The following is a 23433-nucleotide window of genomic DNA, read 5'->3' as shown; positions in this document are numbered from 1 at the left end:
TTGCTGTACTTGTTAAACACCAAAAATGTAGATAGTAAATTTAAAATTGTAATTTTTCAATCTTATACAAATGGAATTAGCATTTTTTTATTTTAAGAAAAAATAAAATTTCACAAACAAATAATGAGAACCCAAGTTATTCTACTAAATATCATTATCTTCATAATAGTTACTTAGAGTACAAGGCATACACCAAAAAGATTGGTGCAAAAAACAAACAATAACATGATTCTTTTTGAAGAATTAAAATAAATTAAAAGTAAAAATGAAACCAATTAGGATACACATTGAAATATTTTTAAAACAATGGAATTTATAATTTGGGGAAATATATGAACTTTTCCTTATTCTCCTGAGATACATGCATACCCATGCTTGTAGCAACACAATTTATACTAAGTAGGTCTTACAAACAGTATGTGATCCACCAACAGATGAACAGACAAGGAAAATATGATATTTATCTACAGTGGTGTACTATTCTGGAATAAAGATAAGACTTGAGGTATTCATAAGTAAACAGATGCAAACTGAGAGCATAATGTTAAGTGAAATCAATCGGAGTCATACATTTAATTTTAGTACCTTGGACAGTACCAATATAGTGGATGAAATCAGACAATGTGAAAATAGATGTTAAGAAATCTAGTCAAGAACATCAACAGCAACAAAACCAAAAAGAAATAAAAATAGAAAAGTGATGAAGGAAAATGAATGAAGGAAATTAAAAATATAATAAGAGGTTAGAAAAAGGCTGAAGATGTGCTACCTTATTGTATAACTATGAGTGACTAAGTATTCAGGAGAAGTCTCAATGAATAAGGGAATTTGAGAACACACTGAAAAATAAGGGATCAAGTCAAGTCTATATGGGTAGAAAGAAATTCTGGCCAAGGGACTGTATCATGTGCAAAATCTATGTTTGATGTGTGTAGGAAACATGCGGAAGCCAATATGAATGAAATAAATTGATAGGAAGGAAGAATGATGGGAGACAAAATTAAGAGGTTCTAAAAATCTATGTGTGCTGTTATAAACTGTAGTAAAATGGGAAATTATAGGGTGTGCTGGGTAGACAAATACTGTGATGTGATTTACATTTTTAAAAGTATCATACTTGTATTTTATTAAATATAAACTATTGACAGCAAGGATGGACAAAAAAAGCACTAAGGAGGTCCTTGTAATAATCTAGATGGAAATAAGATGGATACTCAGAGGAGGCATAAGACTACTAAGAAGCATTAGGTATTAAGAAGGGGTAGTGTCATAATAGAAATTAGAAGTCACACACCTGAAGCAAAGAAGCAACTTAGTTTTTGTATTGTTTGTTTAACTTTTCATGCTTTTGTCTGATGGTCTGGACAGCTATTTTGAAGATAACAAGTGGCATTATGGTAGCCAATGCTAATTTCCTATTATCTTGTTTGAAGTTCTGTATCATTTTCATTGTTTTGTTTTGATTGAATTTATTGTTTTATTTTGTTTGTTTTAGTCTTTAAAATAAAATAAGAGGTCATGTATTTTGAAATAGATATATTTTGAAACAGAAATGATACATAAATATTTCTAGATATATGTTGAAATAAAGATGATATGATTTGGCAATGACTTTGATAGATCATAGAGATCAATAGAAGCTGCAAAAATGATCTTGGTTTAAGCACTGTAAGTGTGACATCACTATTTACCGAGACATAGAAGACCATATAAAGAAAAGATTTTCAAGGAGAAATCAAACATTCAGTTTTGGACAGAATGAATTTGAACTACTTTTCAGACATTGTCTTAGCCACCTCTTTTGCTTCAGGGAAAAACTATCCAATATCCCTCACTCAGCAAAGGGGTGGTGTATTCAAACTCACAGTTTCAGGTAATAGTCAGCTTTCTCAAAGGCAGAAACACACAGTGCAATGGCATGGCAGGAGGAAAACTGTTAAACCCCTGGAAGACAGAAAGCAGGGAGAAAAGAGAGGAGCTGGGGGTAAGAATATACTTTTCCAGATCATGCCCCTAGTGATCCACACCCAACCAGACCCTATTGCTTCACAGCTCATTCAGCCCCTGAATTTATCAATGGATGAGCCTATTGGTGAGTGCAAAATATCCATGATGCAATCAGTCTCAACACATAAAACTTTTGGAGAAATTTTATATATAAACCACAAATTCCACCCTAGTCCCCAAAACTGCATGCTGATCTCACTATGCAAATTGCATGTAGCCCATCTCTAGGAGTGGTCAAAGTTTTAAAAGGTCCAGTGTTGCTGAACAGTGCAAGTTGCAAATATCTGAGACTCAAGGCAAAAATATGTATCGGTAAGTTCCCATAAAATTAAAAAGGAAAGTTAAATACTTTGAACATATAATGGCACAAGGTAAATATGTTCATTATAAAAGGAAGGAATAAGAGTATTAAAGGAATGGCATTAAAGCAAGACCAAAATGCCACAGGGTAAGCATAAGCCCTGTAGCTCACTTGCCAGCAAGGGTGATGAATTATCAGATAATGTGAGCTCCAAAGAGCTTGGACAGTCCTACCCTTCTGGCCTTTCTGCCAGAGTATAACACATATGACCTCTAGTCCAACTACTAATAGAGTTCTCCTTATTCCCAGTTGAAACCTCCTGTTCCTGACATTTGCTGTCTGCTTTCTTATCATCATTCTTGTCTTTTAAACTCTGATGAATATCACAGATATCAAATATGGCTTACAGATTTTAGGGCTTCTCTTTCTGGCATTGGAGAATCTTTCCAAATTTGTCACACAACATTTTAGATCTAAACCAAAACAGACACTCAAGTAGAATCTTTGAGAAAGCAGTTCCATAAAGGACAATGGAATTTAGAGTAGAGTTTATCCCAGGAGATAAAACTCTGAGGTTTCCGTACACATGGATAAAATATAAAGCCATAGAACCAAATGAGGCTCCCTAAAGAATATGCATAAAAAAGAGAAAAAGTTTTTTCAAAACTAACTTTATGTACTCAGAACTCGGCTTGCTTTGTTCTCTGAATGCTGCAGGTCTTTTTACCCAACTCAGCTGGTTCTTTATACCATAGATTGTCTGTTAACAATCAACATGGATTTTCATGAATTTTTGTGTTTTGTTACAATTTCAATGAATTTGCCTCATGAATAAGATTAAATTAAAATAGGAGACGTGACCCTAGTCCTACCCTGAGGAATATAGATGTGATTAGTGACAGTTCTTGCTAGGAAGAAAGGAAGACTACTACTTGATAATTTTTGGCACTAATAATTTGGTAATTTGTAAATGTATTTGAATAAGTTTTTAGAGTCATCTAGTCCTTGTAAAAACATCAGAACAGAAATGGAGAGTAGTGCAGTGGGAAAGTATATTAAAAATATTGGACTTTTTGGGCAAAGTATTTGACATAATTGAGCCTCATTTTTATATCTGTAAAGTGAGGGAATTGGACAACTAATTATCAAAATTTTAATACTAAGACCTCAGAGTCTTTCAAGATTTTACATAGGGTTACTTGTTAACAAGGTAACATTGTTTTAATTTTCCCTGAATCTTATCAAAGTTGAAAGTATGAGTTTTTATATGTTTTCAAATAAAGAGAATTTTGAATAGCACAATCTAACACTTGGGAGCATTGCTCTAGTTAAGTGTAGATTTATAAGGATATAAGAAATCTCTCTACATCTCTTGTACCCTCTCTTCCTCCACAATATCCTTTATATTAGTACGAGAATATTTGACTTAGAGATTCAGTCAGAAGTCTTGGAGGAAATTTGAGCTTTGTTGCATACTAACCATAAATTTAAGCCATTCACTAAACTTCTTTGACATATAAAATGAGAATAATAATGTCTACTTCAAAGAACTGGTAGGTAGATTAATAGAAAATATAGCTATAAAATGTCTTAGTAAGCTCCAATATATATTTCGTACTCTACATGTTCAAGGGGCTATTTTATTATGGAATTCTCCCACTGCAATGAAATATCAACAAATGAAATATTAAAACCAAGGTATTGTTTGATAAAGGGCCTCTTTGCCCTGAAACAATTCTATATCTCATGTTTTTGCGATATATTGTCTTCCTAACATGCTTGGGAGATCGCTTTAATTTTGCCAGTGTTACAGGAGAAAGTTAAATTTTAGCTAAACACAGGTTGATTTTGTTACCATATTTGAACCTAGTTGTAAGTATTTAAGGGCGATATTTGAATTTATTATCCTTCATTGCTGTATCATCCCCCAAATAGATTTTATTCTGTTAATTTAGCTGAATGTCTTTAATTTATTTTATTCTCTAAGCCTTTCAGTTTACATTCCCATTTTTCTTTTTTTATCTGAAAGAGAATAAACTCAAACAAAATAAAGCAGTGAAAGTGATACAGGACTTCAAAACAGGATAATTGAAAATCAGCAATGGCTAACATAATGTCTATTGTTATTTTCAAAATCCTGCCCATACCATCAGACAATAAAATCATCAGACAGAATAAAATCAAACAAACAGAACAAGATAAAACCAATCAAAACATAACGCTGAATAAAACCAAACAATAAAACAAAACAGTGAAAACATTATTATATTTCTAAAACAAGACAGAAGGAAATTCCCCATATTTGCTATACTGCATATTGTTATCCTCTTAACAGATGCGCAGACTGCCAGTCTTAGGCCTGCAAAGTCAATCAAACAGTGTAAGCACTAAGTTGTTTTTGTACTTCAGTTGCTATCAATTCATCCTGTCCTTCTTGTTTCTCCTCCCAGGTTCAGCATGGTTTCCACTGACTCACAGGAAGGGTGAGTTGCCTTGTTTCTCCTCCTGTGTTTTACATGGTTTGCACTCGTTCATGGGAAGGATGAATTTTTACATTCCCATTTTAAAAGAAAGGTTTTTATGAGTTACATACATGAAGTTTGCCTTGAAAGAAGCAGAGAAAGAACATGGATCAACCTTGATTCTGATTTCAGGGGAAGACTTCCAGTCCCTCTGCTACCTTCCTTCCTGTCATTGACAAAGGGGTGAGGTGTATTTTAAAAACCATCACATTTTTAATATTTTAATTAATATTTTAATGCCAATTGTGATAGTTAACAGCTTGAGTCAACTTGAGTAAATTGGATCAGCATAGGCCTGAATGTGGCTGAGGGGATTTACCAAGACAGAAGACCCACCCTAGTGCCTGAATGATATGCAGGGGAAACGAAGAAGGACCTTTTCTGTTTCTTAGGAGGAGCTCCAGTCCTCACCTTTGCCTTGGATGCCATCTTCAGTCTCCCGCTGCAGACCCTTTGGCCTCCTGACACAAACTGAATCAAGACACTATATGTAGGCCTTCACCTGAGGATCTCCAGCTCCCAGACAGACCTTTTGCACCCTTTCATAACTGACTCTGGGTGGTGACTGTAAGCCAGTCTTGTAAATTGTTATACATTTGATATCTTGCATTAAATGTTTTTCTAGTAAGCACTGCCTGATACATCTGCATAGCAGCTTTCTCCAAGAAGCTCAAAAGCAATTCATAATTGTTGTTAGTTAACACACGCAGTGTCCTCATGAGACAGGCACAGGGCAGATGGTGTTATCTATCCTGTTTATGTGAGAGAACTGGAAGTCAGTGTAATGCCTCCAGGCTGTTTGGAGGGGGACTGACTGATATGAGAGCAAATCTCAGTTGTGTACTCAGAATTACTTTTACCAGGACAGATTTTTCTTTAAGCTGAAAAATGATTATTTGAACTGAGTAATGGCAGACTTGTATTGCTAAAATCCAAATTGGCAGTTTCTTGCTGTCTGGCATTACTCTTTTATTTTACTCTAACAAAGCTTTAATGAAGTACCATGTTATCCAGGCGTGTTATCCGTTCACAATTCCGTCCAGGTGTCAATTCCCAACAGAGCAGATTATAGGCACTGTTACACATCCTGAAGCCACAAGACTTAATTCTTACTCTCCAGGGTCTGACATTCTCCGGAGACAGACATATTAACTAATTAGTTAATGAAGTGGTTACTTCTTTAAAGTAAAACAGATTCTATAGCAGATGTATAACAAGGGATAGAATGATAAAAAGGCAAAAGTGGTTCAGTTCTTTCTGGGGTCAACTTTATCTTGGAAGTACAGCAACCCAGGAAGTTGAAAATCCCAAGAAGATGTTTTAAATTTTGCTACTGTCATGTGTTACAGCTGTCTTTCTCAGACTTCAGTAAGCATAAGAGGCACCTCAGAGGCTGCTGGAATATGGATTCTTTCCATATTCTCATTCCCAGCAACTTTGATTCATAATTCTTAGGTGCACGTATTTTTATAAGCTCCCAAATGATGCTGAAACATGAACCACAGTTTGAAAATAACTGTTCAGGGGCAGATAAAAGCATTAAAATCACAGCTTCCACTAGGTGATTCTGTGGATCATCTGTCTGGGACCTCAGAGAATTTAAGAAGGGTAGAGATCAATGGATGAAATCTATGAAAGACACAAGTGTGATCCAAATTTTTTATTTGTATGCAGATCATCTAGACAGCAATATAATAGCCTCTAACTTGCTTTTCAAGCAGTGCATTTTGGTACCTTTGTAGAGCTATGTAGACTTGTCATCCACCAGTTACAGATTTGATCACTTTTATGAATATCAAAGTGCTGACAGAAAATTGTTTGGGAGTATGGGTGTCTCCATAGATGGCTGGTGAGGAAACACCACAATAGAGAAAAAGTCACTTCAGAGGAGTGGGAAAAGCACTGAGTACTTGCAATCCATCTCATATCTTAGCTAGAAATCCAGCTTACACATCTCTCAAGGAATTGCTGATCTGAAGGCTTCAGTCTGTCTGTACCTTGTATACTTCATGAATCTTCAGTACTTACACAGTGCAGGGTGCAGAGGAGCGTCAGGATGTTTGTTGAATGGATGCATGAACTAGAAATGTCCGAATACCCCTACTCAGAATATTGTATTTGTAACAGCAAAGTCGGACTTAAGCCTGACCTTGGGCTATACTCTGAAATTAACAGTTTCTTAAGCAGTTGCAAAGGTTAAATCACAAGGGATAGCACTTCTGCCTGACGCTCCACTGTGTCCAGGGACCATCCTATTTAACATTCTTTATTCTTCTAGTGTGCACATGTCTTATGATTTTTTTAGTTGTGGTTAAAATGTATAACATAAAATTTACTGATTTAACTATTGTAAAGTGTATAGTTCAGAAGTGATAAGTATATTCACATTGTGGTGAAACAGCTCTCCAGAGCCTTTTTACAACATGAAATGCTATGTTTAACAACTCTTCTTTTTTACTGTTTTTTCCAGTCCTTAGAAAACACCATTGTACTTCTATTTCTGTGAGTTTGATCACTTTAGATACTGAATATAGATGGGAATCACATGGTCATTGTTTTTTGTACCTGGCTTATTTCAATTAACATAACATCATCATGTTCACATGATGATGAAGAGAAGATTCTCTTCTTTATTATGGATGAGTGATATTCCACTGTATAACCACATTTTCTGTAGCCATTCATCTGTCAGTGGACATCAGGCTTACTTTCACTTGGACATCGTTCATAGTGATGCTTTAAACCAGATGTTGCTTCTAATTTTTTAGATATATACCCAGAACTGGATCATACAGTTGTTCTGTTTTTAATGTTTTAAGGGTTCTCCATATTGATTTCCATAGCAGTGGCACCATTTTAGGATTGCTCTCAACAGTGCACAGGGTTTCACATCCTCAGATGGTCCTCAGAGAGAATGCTAAGTATTCAATTCTCCTTACCTTTATCTTTCTGGGTAGATAGAAATGCTAGATTTCTCCCTTTTGATAAGAGTTATGTTAAAGCTTCATCCTCTCCAACACTCTTTGTTATTTTATAAATTAGTGACCAGCCTAAGGGTTGAAGTGTTATTTCAATGTGATATTGATTTTCATTTCCCTGATTATTTGTGATGTTGAGCATTTTTGTTATGTATACCTACCATATGCACATGTTAGAACAATATCTGTTTAAATTTTTTGCTCATTTTCAAATTCAAATTATGGAAAAACTACACCTTCACATGAAGTAGATATATTGTTTGCTTGACTCTAAAGGCCTGAGGCTAGTGGTCTGGGCATCTACTTGGAGGATGGCAGTGTGCACTGTGTCAATTGTGGGGGATTTCCTCCTCTGTTGTTTTTGAAATCTAATGTTTTGTTCCATTTTACTGTTTTGTTTTATTACTATGTCTGGTAATCTGAGCAACTATTTTGTAACAGCAATGTGCAGTATTGTTCTCACTGTCTTTTTGTTCTGATTTGTTGTTTTATTTTATTCAATGTTGTGTTTGGATTGGTTTTATTCTGTTTTGTTTTGTTTGATTTTTCTATGTCTGATGGTTTGAACAATAATTGTGAAGATAGCAAGATATATTATAGTAGCCATTGTTGATTTCCTATTGTCCTGTTTTGAAATTCTTCATCACTTTCATTGCTATGTTTTGATTGGTTTTATTCTGTTTTGCTGGATTTTGTTCTCTTTCAAATAAAAAAATTCACATTATTAGTGTTTTTATTGTAAGGGTTATAGGAGTTCTTTATATATCCTGGGTATTAATCCTTTATGATTTGCAAGTATCTGTCATTGCACTGATTTTCTTTTCCTTTTATTGATAGCATTCTTTAATGAGCAAAAGTTTTAAAGTTTGATAGAGTCCATTTGTGTAATTTTGCTCTTGTTTCCTGTGGTTTAGTATTATATTCAAGAAATCATTACCAAATCAAATGTCATGAGACTTTCCTTGCACATTTTCTTCTAGAAATTTTATACATTTAGGTCTTACATTTGATTCTTTAACATATTTTCAGTTAATCTTTATATATAGAGTCCAAGTTCATTCTATTGTTTATGAACATTTGATTTTTGCAACATTATTTATAGAACAGGTTTTTTTTTTTTTTTTCTTTGGGTGGTCTCAGCATCTTTGGTGAAGATCATTTGACTTTATATGTAAGGATTTTCACATAGGTTCTCTATTCTGTTCCAATGATATATATGATTTTTTTTCAATTTTTAGCTTTTATTAGTACGTGTTTTCATAATGATCAAATCCTTATGAGGAGCTGATACATGTACATAACACGTCTCAATTCTTTTCTCGCCTTCTTTGCATTTCCCCTCTCTGCATCTCTTACAGGTAGACTAAGGATGTAGCATATATTACAGTTATAGTATTAAGAACGACTGGTACAAAACAAAGATACCACCTTTTCCAAAGAGAAAAGGGTATATTTGTTTGTATACCAGTAGCACATTGTTTTTTTTTCTTTGCAAAACATAGTTTTTGTTGTATATAGGTTTTTTAAAAATTAATTTTATTGATACATTTTAGAGAAACATAATGATCACCTTCACTAGAGGAACTTTGTACCTGTATATGATATTGTTTGATCTTTCTTTTTTTCCCTGAACTCCTTTCCTCCCTTCAATCCTTTTCATTTCTTTAGTTACAAAACTTTTGGTTCCATATTATTTTTTTCTTTCCCCTTCCTGCCTTTCTCTCGCCCCATCCTGTATTCCCCTTTCCCATTTGAACATTTTCTTCCAATTTTCCACTATTTGTTACACATTTTGCTCCTCATTTACCTTTTAGTTTCTCCCACTAGAGAAAAAATGTGATATTTAAACATGTGTGTCCAATTTATTTCATTTAAGAAATAAATTTTTCAGTCCTTTCTTATTTCTTCTCTCCCTCGTTCCCTTTTCTTTTAAACATCATTTTCTTTTCTATTACCTTTTATACACTTTGCTCATTTACACATTCAGGATCTCATACCAGAGAAATGGTGCGATATTTACACATGTGAGTCTGATTTATTTCACAGCCTTGTTTCTATTACTGTAACTTTGTGATATGTGACTCATCTTTAGTGTATCCTTAAGGCATCTAGTTGGGGTTGATGCATTCAGTAATTCATCTTGGGTGAACGAAGACTGGAGGGAACACTGGAGTGGAAGAGAAGGATATCAGTAGGAACAGTAGTACATGCATAAACCATATCATGAGTCCTCTTCTGCCTGATTCTTCCGTTCAGTTCCTTCAGTTATTACTTGCAGCCTTCCATGTATACTAGATTACGTATTGCACAAAACAAATAGGACATTATTCACTTTCTTTAACATCCCTTTCCCCAAAGGATATGCATGAAGACTAGAAATGACATGACAAAAAGTAATTTCACTGAATATCTACAAGTAATTTATAATTTATCTGGGAAGACTTGGACAGTTATAGTGATAGTCTGGTTCCTGATTGCTTAACTCAGGATAGGTCTTCTCCATTTCCCAGGCATGATTTTGGAAGCACTGACTGCAAATATTTCTTACACTGAGTGTGCAAGAGTCATTTGGTGTGAGGAGACAAGTAAACAACTTCAGACCCCTTACCGTGGTGCACTGTGCTCTCAGTTGTTAAGTATACAGATCGTGTGCATCACAGAAAAACTGAAATTGTCTCTTGAAGATGAATATGCTCTATTTCTTTTATTTTATTTCTGGAGTTTGAATAAAAGAATTTACCTTTGCAAAAACTTTAGTAAAAATTCCATATATTTTAATGAAGATGAGGGTGAGTTGGAGGTTAGATGTGGTCGAATGGGCCTCCTGTGGAGACAAACATGCCTTTTCTTCACCCCACTCCAAGTGTCTGAATGCATTACTTTCCATGGGAGTCCAAGAAGCTTCTTGAATGGAGCATCAACGTAGTGTTCATTTTCATATATTAGTCAGTTATTTCTTCTGTGAAATAACTATGAGCTAGACAGCTCCTTCAAGGTAGAATGTTAAGTTTATTAGTTTTTCTAATTTTAAACCTGATGCTTAGCATAGTGTCTGATGCGTATTAGATATTTAGAAAACCAGTAGTGACTGACTGAATGGCAGGAGCAAATGAATATTAGGAAAAGCTTGGTTTTTAGCAGCATTGTGTTATTGTTGGTCACTACAAAGCCTTGGCGTTTGAATTATAACCTAACTTCATAAAGTGTACAAATGATAAATGTTCATAAAAGAAGCATTAAATGCCATAAATATAACATTTAAAGAGTAAAAAAATATTTTTGCAAATAAGGACTGTGATAAAAGTAATTTTCAAAAAGAACATTAGAAATATTACAAACTAAATCTGAGGAATGTTTGGGTTAGAGGAAAAGAAATAAAGGAAAGAAGAAAGGAGGGAGAGAAAGACCTTTAAAAGATCAATACAAGTGATCCAACATATGATCAACAAGTATTGAAAAAAAAGAGAGAAGAAATAAAAGTTGGGGAAAGGAGAATATATAAAATATTGATATGAGAAAATTCCCCAATATATTGTAACAGGAATGTCCAGATTGTTGTTCCGAGTGTCCCCTCAGTTTACGAGAAAGATCAACACTACAGCATATTATAAAACATCAGAAATTGAAAATAAGAAGATTATCAAGATCTAGAGAGGAAAGTCAAGATAAAGATAAGTACCCTGGGATTGAAATGGCATCAAGATTTTCTGCAGTAATGCTGCATACTTAAAGGTGATGGTAAGTATCTTCGAATATGAAAAAAAAAAAAAAGGATTTTCTAAATTAGTACTTTTATCCAATAAAATACGAAATAAATCAAGGGTATTTTCAGGAACATGCAGATACAAAAGCCATCTCTCTACTACACACATTTTTAGTATGTTACTAAGAGATGTTCTTTACCAAAAACAGGAGGAGGGGGGTTTAAATAAAACAGAAGCAAACACAGGGTGCTGAGAGCAAGGCATGCATCCCTGGCAAAAGGAAATCCCTGTGTGCATCGGGATTCTACAGGAAAATGTCTTGCGGGAGCAGGAGGGTGAAGGGTTATGGGAACAGCACTTAATATTTATGGGAATAAAGATGGTAACTCCTAGGGGCTGCTATGAAACATATTGAGAAATATTTGACAGATCTGTTATTTAGTTACAGTCATATGGAAGATTAAACCAGTTAAGGGAAAAAAGGACAAAGATACTCTTTGTAGGAAAAATAAAATCTCCACAAACGAAGAAATATAATCATACTGTACTACTTGACTTAGTAAGAAACAGTATTTACATACTCGAAGTAGTATAAGTACAGAATGCTAATTTAAACAAAGTCAGAGATATACGTTAGAAATATTGGGGGAGGTGCAATGGGAGACATTAAAATCTCCAGCTGCCATAACAAAAATAAAAAAGTATCTAAATGTCGTGAACCTAGAAATTTAGTAAGAACATGCTAATTGGAAGAAACAAGAGAACATAAGTGATAACAAAACAGGAAGAATTACTTCTAATTCTTTAGCCCAATAGAGCATTGGTTTACATAATCCACGGAGCTATTTCCTAAAAAGAATGAGATTGTGCTATAATAAAAGAGGGCGTGGATGTTTGCTATATTTGCTACTGCTAACCTTTTAAAAAATAGTAACAAAAACAACCCTTTTAGAACATTTTATATGATAAAGTTCTGTATTAGTTTGTTTGGGGTGCTGTAATAAATGCTACAAACTACATGGCTTAAATAAAAGACACTGTTTCTTTCAAACTTCTGGATGCTTCAAGTCCAAGATCAAGTGTTGTATCATTCTGAAAATCTCTCTTGCTGGTGTGAGCCAGTGTTTCCACATGATCCTCCTCTGTTGCATGTATCCTAATTTTTCCTTATAGCAACACCAATATTGGATTATAGCCCCCACATATGACCTGGTTTTACCTTAATTGCCTCTTTAACAGCTCTATGTCCAAATATTCTTGTCCTGAAGTACTGAATTTAGTCCATAGATAAAGCTTTCTGGAATCTTGAGAAGGAGATACTATTATTATCTTTATTTTATAGATGCAAACATAGATGTGTGAAATAATTAAGCCATTTCCCCATGATCACAGAACTAGAAATAATTCAACCATGATTCAAATCAGGCAGACTGATTCAGAGGTCTGTGCCCTTGTCATGAAACTGTACTGCCTATATTATTTAATCTGTAAGTTGTAGGCATGACTGTTTGATAAAAATAAAATATAAATATGAGCAAGATTTTTCATAAAAGTTTACTTAGGTCAGTTTTGGGATTAGAAAATTTCTTGCTAATGTCAGGCTCTATCAGAAATAGAACTTTACTATCCAGAGGCAATTTAATTCTTCTCTATAGTATATATATATATATATATATATATATATATATATTACATTATTATTATAAATATATATATATATATATATCATTAAACCAGCCCTGTTAGCAATTTTCTAAATATATAACACAGTACTAACTCTAAAGACAATTGTATCAATCTAAGACAATATCTGTACAAGCTACCCTTTGTTGTTAACTTTTAAAAAGTTTGATATTGGCTCTGATTATCTCTGTAGATTTGGTTAATGGGAACTGTCTTTTGATACTTGGAGTTCTAGGGTTCTTAAGTGATGCGCCTTTAGTCTACTATACATGTCTAAATCTGATTATGGCCACAAAGTCTGCACTTTGTTCCTGTTAATGGGTAATCTTGTTTTGTTTTATTTTGTTTTGTGAGAGGTTCTTAAGGTGTGGTTGAGGCTGGATTTGGACTCACTATGAGATCTAGGCTGGCTTCAAATTTGTGGTGATCCTTGTGCATCAGCCTCCCGAGTGATGCGATTATACACATATACCATCATATCTACCTCTGTTAATTTTCAGTTTTGAAACTCTTATTGTAATGTTTCCAAAAGCAAGGATTAAATGAGTAACCCTTCACCATCAAATTTTTCAAAATGAATATTGCTGTGTATGAAAACACCCTATATCTGAATATGATTTGTGATTCATTCCCATGCCCAGAGAAGGTAAAAAGAAGTTATTCCATTTTTACCAGAGAAGGTAAAAAGAAGTTATTCCAGGAAGATTCAAAACTAATCCTTTAAATCTATGCCTTAACCCATTGTAGGAACACAGGAAGAGCAAAACAACTGACAGGAACTGAAAGGAGCAAACACAAAACTACAGGACGAACTGAAGTGCTACAAATTGCTTTATCCCTTAGCTAACACCATCTGTTAACACACAAGGAAATTCAGAGGTCTCTGCATTATAGCTGCAAGTGTAGAGGTGCCAGATGGAACCAGTTTAGCAGCTGTGGAAATTAAAGAATAATTATGACTGCCTGTATTTTGCACACCAAAAAGTCCTCAGGAGATGAAGCTAAAATAATCAAAGCCAAACTGTTCCAGCAGACCCCTTGGCCTGTTTTCGGCCGTCCTGATTCTAGGAGAGACCAATAAACCTCAGATCTATACAGTGACTCACAGCAAAGGTAGACTTGGAACACAAGCACCTGTACTGCAATGTCTCTAGTGTCCTGATTGGAATGAGCTCTTCAGTATCCATGTGACTGTTTTAGGAGCTTCCATCCATCTACTGTCTACATACTGAGATTGACTGCTGGTGTCTTTAGACACCAGAATTTTCTGGACTACTCACAACTTCCTACATAACCACAGCTGGCTCTGGGCTGGCTCTGGGCTATTTCTCTGTCTCTGTGAACTATTTTCTTGGGTTATACAGCAATTCCATAGAGAACTTGTGTAGCCCATATTTTATACTTTCTCTTTACATCTTGGTGACCGCTCCTACCTGCAGGAACTCTAAGCAAGCTTGTACTACCTAGGCATTCACAGATTAAAGCTTGTTTGTCAATTAAGGGGGCTGTACCACCACACTAATCTCCTTTTTGTTCCTTTCCTTGTTAGAGCAGGCCACCTAAATACCTTCAAATAAGAAGGCTGCCTGTTTGAATTTATTCCACCCCAGTTCACACCAAACAGCATCATCCTAATGGGATCAATCTAGTTAGCCAGCAAAATGATGTATTTGTGTGTGTTTTAAACTCATAAACTTCTTGATCATTAAGTGCTGTGGGGCAGAGGGATATTGGGTCATAAAAACTGATTTTAAATATTTGCTCAAAGTTAGCCATTGTAGAACTATTTACCACACAGTAATGTGTAAACAGTGCAAATCAGTGATTTTCCTTTGTTGAAGAGGCAGTTTACCAGTCCATTCACTGAGTTCCAATATGTGTTTATTTACCAGATTCTGGGTAAAGGAGTAGGGAAAAAGTATGGAGCAATATATGCGTCCCAATTTCTAAGAGCAAAAAATTGCAAATAAGGCTTTCAAAAGTGCAAAAAAGTCAGAAATGCAAATTTTGAAACACAACCCTCAGTTCAATTGGTTATTAAAATAAATCGCAAAAGTTTAATCTATAAAAAATTAAAAATATAATTACTACCTTCCAGTGACCTGTCCTTTCCCAAATATCATAGACATAAATGCCTGTATTCCTGAACCCAGTCTGCTTGGTGTTGAGTTAGACAAGATAGCTGTACTGAGCTATTAGTTGATAATTCATTCTGAAAGCTAAGTACCCACAATACAAGTCTGCACAGGAGAATTTGGAAGACATGCCAACTTTGTCTTGCCTGGTTAAGAACTGCAGTGAGGTACAAACTTATCACACAAAAGGGAGGCTCTACTTCTCTAGCAGATGCAATTTTTCCTGATGACCAAGATGCATTAATGCTAATGATTCTCAGTTTGAAACGTGTTCTCCTAAGTTCCTCTCCAGGCTCCAGGTCCAGTGGCTTAAGTGATGATAAGCGTATTTCAACTTAAACTTCAGTCTTTTCATTGCATCACATTAAAGATGCCTTTTCAATTATATTTTTCCCTGTGGCTTTTAGTATGGCTGGCCTCTTGAGATTTTGTGCTTATGCTTACAGAGTGTGTCACTGATATTTCTCAGGGAATAGGCACCAAAAATGAACTTATTCATCTAAACCATAACCTGATGCAAAGATACTGCAATTAGTAATTCACTGGATGGTCTTGTGACTAGTTCCCAAAATACTAAAATTTATCTATCCAGCTATGTTTTTTCCTAGGCATTCACAGATAGCAAAAGCCACTATTGTTTGTCCTAAACTGCTAATGGATTACTAAAAACAAAAACAAAACTAACATTTACAAAATGTAACTCTCATGCTATTTGTTCAAAAAGTGTGTAGGACGTAAAATTGGAAATAAAAAAAGCAAGTGGAAACATAAAGTAAGTCTCCATCGAAAGCCTAATTTTGCTGTTTGTCCACGTTCTCTTACTTTTTTAAAAATCATGTTATGTAACAGTTTATTTTACCCTTTTAAAAAAGAATTAACTTATTGTTTATAATTTTCTGTCATGTGCACTCTTAATGTATGATACTACATTAATTTTTCCTTTTTGTTTTATTCAGGGACCTTATTGGAATTTATTCCACTAATTGTAGAGTTTTTTATTCATTAGCATAAAGATTTAAAGGAACAAATGTTGCATGCTGTTTAGTTTTCTTATTGGCACTAATACATTGTAGATAGTCTAAAATTTTGGTTTTCATTTTCCTTCATCTATTTTATAAAAAAACCCAAAGGGATAACTCCAGTCCTTTGGTAGAAATTTGTAGCTTTAAATTGAGAAAGTAATAACTGATATAGTATTTATTATGGGCCAGGGAATATGGTCAATTCTTTATATGCATTATTTCATTCAACTTTCAAAACAAACCTCTAAAATAGTTACTATTCAATACTTTGCTGTACCTTTATCCTTCCCAGGAATTAAAAATAGCGGGTGAGGTTTAAAAGAGTTAAAGCACTTGATCAAGATCACAAACTAAGCAAGAGGAAAAGCCAAGATTAAAAATCCAGCTATTCTGAGCGGAGAGCTGGGTTCTTGACCTTGTTGCAGAATAAGAGTGTCTGTCCTAATTCAACAGTTCCAGGGCTGACTGCCTTCTGATTTGTGGGACTCAGATCTGCTGATGGGCCAAGCATCTGTTCAAAGTCTTACAGAAATAAGTCACATTTCAAATCAGTAGGAGAAAGAGAAGCTTCCTGAGTCATTTCACCCAAATGATTCCCCACTTAGATTTAATAATTACCACGAGTTTGTGATTACACGGTGCTCTGCTGAGCGCTGCATGGAGCTGTTAACTGGCACTGTGTTCGTTCTGGAGAGCCACGTGATCTGTATTTATACCCGCCCACACAGTTATTGTGGTACTGCTCAACTCATGAAACAGCATTGATGAGTATTTCATAGGCATCTTGTGCAGGGAAGTTTGGAAACTTGATCACATATCAGCATCACTTGGGGAGCTTTAAAAATGTCCCAATGCACAAAACTCATTCCAGCTCAATTAAACCAGATCTCTCTAGATGTTAGCTGGTATTTTAGGATTGTGATGTTCTTGATAATGACAGTGTTTATACTTTTGTTTTTGCAAAACAAATACTATCCCTTAACTGTTGATCAGCAGTGTTATTTTAAAAATGATTTTCCTTCCTTGTACACAGTGTAAAAAGTTTACCTTACCTATATCGGTTTTTTTAAAATAATAGTAAAAAGCTATAGATTAAAATATAAACTTGAAACATAATGGCTAAGTAAAATCCACCTGTAGTTATTCTCTGAAGGCTGATCATATAGTCATGTAAATTTCCAATTATTTACTATGATCAGAGTCAAAATTATTAGAACATTTAAGAGAGGAAACTTTCCTGACTGCCACTCAGAATACTTTTTCTTTAAAAAAAAAGTTGTTTTTGAAGAACCAAATTCTCAACATGAGGTGACAGTAGGAATGAATTAAGCCAATGTAGGGGAGAGCAAATTGTGTTGAATACATGTATAACAGAGAACAAAGATCCTACCTTTGAAGATGAGGGCATCAGAAGCAAAGGGGTAAAGGAGTCTAGAGCTTGTCAGAGGCAAGCATGCATTTCATGCATTGCAAGGCATGTTAAAGACTTTGGTCTTTCTGTAGGATCAGCGTGAACCATTAAAGGGTGCTAGGCTGAATTATAAAGTGATCAGTTTGTACTTTAAAAAGATATTTCTGTTTGTTGTAAGGAGACTATGCTGTAGTAGACAAACAATGGGATGTAAGTAGCAGAGAGCCACACTTTAGTCTGAGGGGTAGCTAGAGAATTACAGGGAAAGGAGAGTGGAAGGGGACACATTGCAAATGAAGAAGTAGCATAGGTAGATTTTGGTGATCAACTATACGAAAGAATTAAGGAATAGTGTGGCATCCATGACAACTTCCTGTTCCTGGTTTTCATTCCTTAACAATGGAAATGAGGATGAAGGATTATATTGGGGAAGGGAAAAGCAGATGAATTCAGTGTTGGATGTGTTGACATTGAGGTATTTTTGACAGACTCACTTGGAGAAAACACAAAATAATCGGAGAGGCAAATTAGGTTCTCAGAGGAGTAGTTAGGGGTAGGTATTAATCTAAGTATTATTGGGTTACAGATGATAGTTGAAAGCTTTAGTCACCATAAGATTGCCAGAATAGAATATATAGAGTAAGAAGAGAACAGACCAGGGCTGAACTCTGAGAAATGCTGATATCAAAAGCCATCTAGAGGAGAATGAGGCCACGGTGGGTTGGAAGTTAGGAGTGTGTGATGTCAAAGAAGTTAAATAAAACAGTAAAATTTTTAAAAAGAAAACATGGTCAACATTCTGCCAGCAACTTACATAGAGTAGACCTGAATAATGCCTAATAATTCAGGTAAAGGTTATACATATAAGTAGAGACCAATGAGTGGGATGATATGGGATAGAATTATTGGTGAACTTGAGGCCCAAAGGGCAATAATGGTTAAACAAAGAAGCAATAAGGGAAAAAGACTGTGGTCAGGATGGGAACTGTACCTAATTTTGTCATTTTAAAAATCACGTGGCTTCCTCAGTGCTGAGAGACTGGCTAGGTAGGAAGGATGGTCAGAGAAGCAGCCATTTGTTTTCTGAATTTGATGTACTATATTTAATATGTAGTTAAACTGAATTATTCCATTAACCATACGCTTAAAAAATACATTTTTAAAATATTGGTAGTGTTGGCAAGTACATTATTGTAACTAGGGCAGAGCTCAGAGTCCTAGTTAGAATTTTTGGAAAAAGCGACTCTCTTGTTTCCTATCGAAAAAGTATCAATGAGAGAGGCGAACCTGGTGCGTGTGAAGTATGTGTGAGCAGATAGGTAAGCTCTAGAGTTCTTGGCCTTGTGTAAGTGGTTCAAAAGTGGAAAGGTTTAATAATGTTAAATTATTTTAGCACATTCATTTAATAAATGGATTTATTGACACCACTTAGTGATACGTCCTTAGTGATTTATCCCTGTGTGATTACTGAATCATCTAGAGGATTTTCAAAATGCAAATTAAAAATCCAGTTCTTACTCTGAATCTAATGTTTTAGAATTTTTGAGGATAATACCCAGATATCTTTATGTATTTATATAAAGTTTCTCAGATAAAATATAGCCAAAATTGAAAGAAAAATATTGGCATAGTGTTTTGTGAAGTTACTGATTTTGCCCGCTCTTCTCCTGGGCTCTTGCTGGGGCCATGGTGAGTTGTCTTGAAAGACAAACTCTAACCCACTATTGGCTTAGGTGTTTTCAGTAGACAGATGCAAGATCTGGCTCTGGTTATAATAGGTTATCTGAACCTGGTGACCTGAGAACTACATCTCTCTTCCTAAAAGATTAACCTTTGGATGGCCCAGTTCTTAAAATGATGTGATTTCCCTCCTATCATCATAGTTGGTTCTTGGACTTTTTACTTCATGAATTTTAGTCATTTTTGTTTATTGTGGATTAAATGTTAGCAAATAACTGTGATCAGGTTTCCCACCAAAGTGAAGATCCCTTCTGAAAAGGAGAGCAACATAGAAGAGAACACAGATAATGCAGATGGACAACTGTCTTGCCCCAGTGCATACTGCACTGGATTCAGTCACTCTTTTGTTGATTTACAAGACTCCATTTCCTTATTTGCTTAGATGACTAGTTTAAGATTTTCTGTCACTGGTAACTTGATGCAAATGCAAGCCTTATCTATATCAGTTCTGAGGTTCTCTCTTTTTGTGACAGACCCCAGGTCAAGTGGCTTCACTCAGGAAGTTTTTGTTTTGCCACATTGACTCAGAAAAATTACATCCTCAGAATCTGGTTTCCATGGTAGGACAAAAAAAAAATAGATTCAAGTAGAGAAAAAATAGACTTAGGTAAAGATGAGAATAGAATTGGTACTCTGGTAAATTCTCAACATGCTCAGACTGCTTGGCTTCTACTTATGCCTGGTTCAATGCCCAAAGAATTCAGGAGCCAATGTTTTCAGTCAAAAGAAAGCTATTTTGGTTTGAAAAGCCTAGAAATAATAGAATAGAACACTATGTTCTGAACTCAGGTTTAAAATATGACATAAGCCAGACATATTAATCTAAGAATTTTTCTGTTACATTTTTTTTCATGGCCTTTATACCTCTGTATGACTTTTCCCAATGAATGGCCAGTTTCATAAGGTCATTATTATTTCTAAATTAAAGAACTAAGTACTCCATGTAGCCATAAGATGGGGAAGCACTTTATTTCCTAGCAGTAACTCTGAAGAAATCAAGATTTTATTGCAAGGAATATAGAGAAAAGCTATAAGATTAGCTACCACGTTGAGCTCTCTGCTTTTTTAGTCTTTTCCTGAAAGTTTAGCTCCTAAAATACCAGAATGAACTGAGTAGAAGATATGTTCAATTTGAACTGCTCTCATGGAAAAGTGGGCGTAGGCATTTGAGTTGGCCTGGTGGCTTGCTGTTCTTCGGGGAAATATTATTTCCTTGGAATGTCAGCTGCTATCATTTAGCATCTGCAGAAGAAATCACTTTAACATTTTTTTGTACCTGGGCAGAGCACTAACATTTCAATGCACAAAGTCCAACTGTTTCACAAACTGAAATGCTACTCAGTAGGGTAAAATTCGAAAATACATTGCAAAAGAAGTTTTAATATAATTAATGTCCCTTTATTTGTCTTGAAAATTATATAAAATTATGACTTCTGGTAGAGGTCATATTTAGCTACTTTTCCAAAATGTCATATCCATTTTAGAATCCTGCATAAATACAAATTGGTGTCAGTTTTCTTCCATGAACAATTTTGCTTGATAACCTGAAACTCCCACTGTGCCATCATGTCTAACTTTTTAAAATATTAACATGGAATTCAATTTCAGGGGAAAGAAATAACAAATGGTGACACATATCTAGAAAAGTGGTGCTAAGTAATGTGTTTTTTCCCTTCTTTGTTATCTTTTGTAGCTTAAAGATAAAAAAATGAAAAAAAACTGAATAGTAACAATAACAAAAATTTTCTGATAGTGAAATATTCCCTTACATTGTGCTAAATGTTAGGATGTTAATCAGCCCACTGATGTGTGCAGACCACTTTCATTTATGACTGTGAATCACACAAACTTGTAGGGATTTCCAAGAGTTTGTCAGTGCATGATTAAAACTGTTCTGATTTACCCTTTGTCTGTGAGCAATAAGGCACTCTTAGATGAAGACTCAGGCTTATTTCCTGCACTTAAAAATCAAATTCAGGAAAAGCACAAAGCTATAATGCAACTATCAATTAAGTAATATTTATAATCCAGTCTCCTCAACACTTAATAAACATAAGAAGTGATTTTAAATGCATACTCACACACAAAGAAAGAAAGAGGGGGAGAGAAAGAGAGAGCAGAGACGGAGGCAGACAGACAGACAGAGACTAGACAGAGACAGACAGAGAAAAAGAGATTTTAAGGAGCTGGTTCTCATAGTGACTATGAGAGATGGCCAGTTTGAAAGCTGCAGGACTTCCCTGTAAGATGGAATTTGGGTAACCACTGATCTTGCAATCATGACTCCAAATTCTCTGAAATAATAGGCTAAAAACTAAGTCACGTTTTCTTTACAGCAAAATTTAGGAAAATTCCTTTCTTGACAGACCACAGTCTTTTACTTTTAATGTGTTCAAATGATTGGATCATGCTCAGTCATATGAAAAATTTATTCAAATTCTACTATTTAAAATGTTAGTCATACCTTTACAAAATACCTTCATAACAACATCGGGACTATCATTTGACCTAACCACCTAACCTACGAGCCATAATCGAGCTAAACTGACACATAAAACCATCACTATCCCCTGATGATCACTGCCAACATCAATTATTAAATTACAATGATCTTTTCAAGGTAAATATCTGACGATAATATCTCTAAGCAACACCCATGTACTACCATGAGACCAAGTCCAAAACAGTGAGAATGTCTTCAAGATCTATTTACCTGTGTAAATGTTTCTCATCTCCTTGTTCCACACTCTACTTATCGTGCCCAGCTGGGTTTTCTTTCACTTTCTCTGTCTACATATGCCACACAACTTGTCCCTTCTTTTGAAATATTTATTCATGCTTATGGTTTACATCATTGTTCATGTACTATCATATTAGGGAAGTTTTCTTTTGGGAAGGATTACTAGAATAGTCTCCTCCACAATATACCCCAGGGTATCTTGTGCTTCTGATATTTATCTCTTCAAAAATCCCTCCTCAGTGTCTTACCCACTAACTATCCACAAATTAACAAAGACTAATGGGGAAATTTGCAAGTTAGGCTGGGAAAGTTCATATATTCTACCTTTAGAATTGCTTTTGACCTTCTAAATATCTGTCTTTCTGCTCCTTGTGTTTACTTATTTTAGGGAAAATGAAAAATCCCACATGACTTGAAGCAAAGCTGAAAGTCTCTGTAAAGCCAGATAATAATGTTTTCTCTTAAGCTAATCTCTTCTGCAAAGCTGTGAATTCCCAAAGTTCTTTGTAGGCCATGGAGGACCTTGTTCTTTCAAGGGATAAAATGTCCAAAACATCGGCACTCTGATTTATAGCTCATGGAAAACGCAGAGAAGTCATTTGATGCACTTTCTGTATAACTGCTGCTGATAAAAAGGTTTGACCTGAAATTTCTGCCCCTCTGCTCCTTTGAGAAGAGGATTAAAGGGGAGACAAATGACATGATTAATTTTTCTGACAGCAATTTCAGCTTCCACTAAATTTTACTTTTTAAAAAATTTTATTTAAAGAAAGACTAAACAAAACAGAAAATAGGTAGAAATAATACATACGTTCAGAGAAAAAATAAACACTAAGAAATCACTAGTTGATGTTCACATATTGTCGTTTTACAAATAGTTGTTCAAGATACAAAAATGGAACATGTAAAGTGGGAATTCAAACAGCCAGACTGCAAACAGTTCTGTTCAACTGTCCAACAAAAACTTAGTAACATGGTTGTCAATCCTATACACTTAAACACACATGCAGCTATCCATATCTTCATTTATGTTTAGATTAAACAAACTAAAGCAGGTTAAAATCATTCTGAAAAAAGAATAATAGTATCGCTGGAGTTCACATCATGACACTCTGTGATCAGCACTGGGTACTGTAGTGTCTTTTTTAAAATTTAATTTAAAGAAAGACTAAATAAAACAGAAAACTGGT

This window comes from Cavia porcellus, unplaced genomic scaffold (genome assembly GCF_034190915.1).
Source record: "Cavia porcellus strain 051 isolate PalLab524CR breed Dunkin Hartley unplaced genomic scaffold, mCavPor4.1 scaffold_11, whole genome shotgun sequence".
Lineage (NCBI taxonomy): Eukaryota > Metazoa > Chordata > Mammalia > Rodentia > Caviidae > Cavia > Cavia porcellus.
This window is presented reverse-complemented; position numbering follows the sequence as displayed.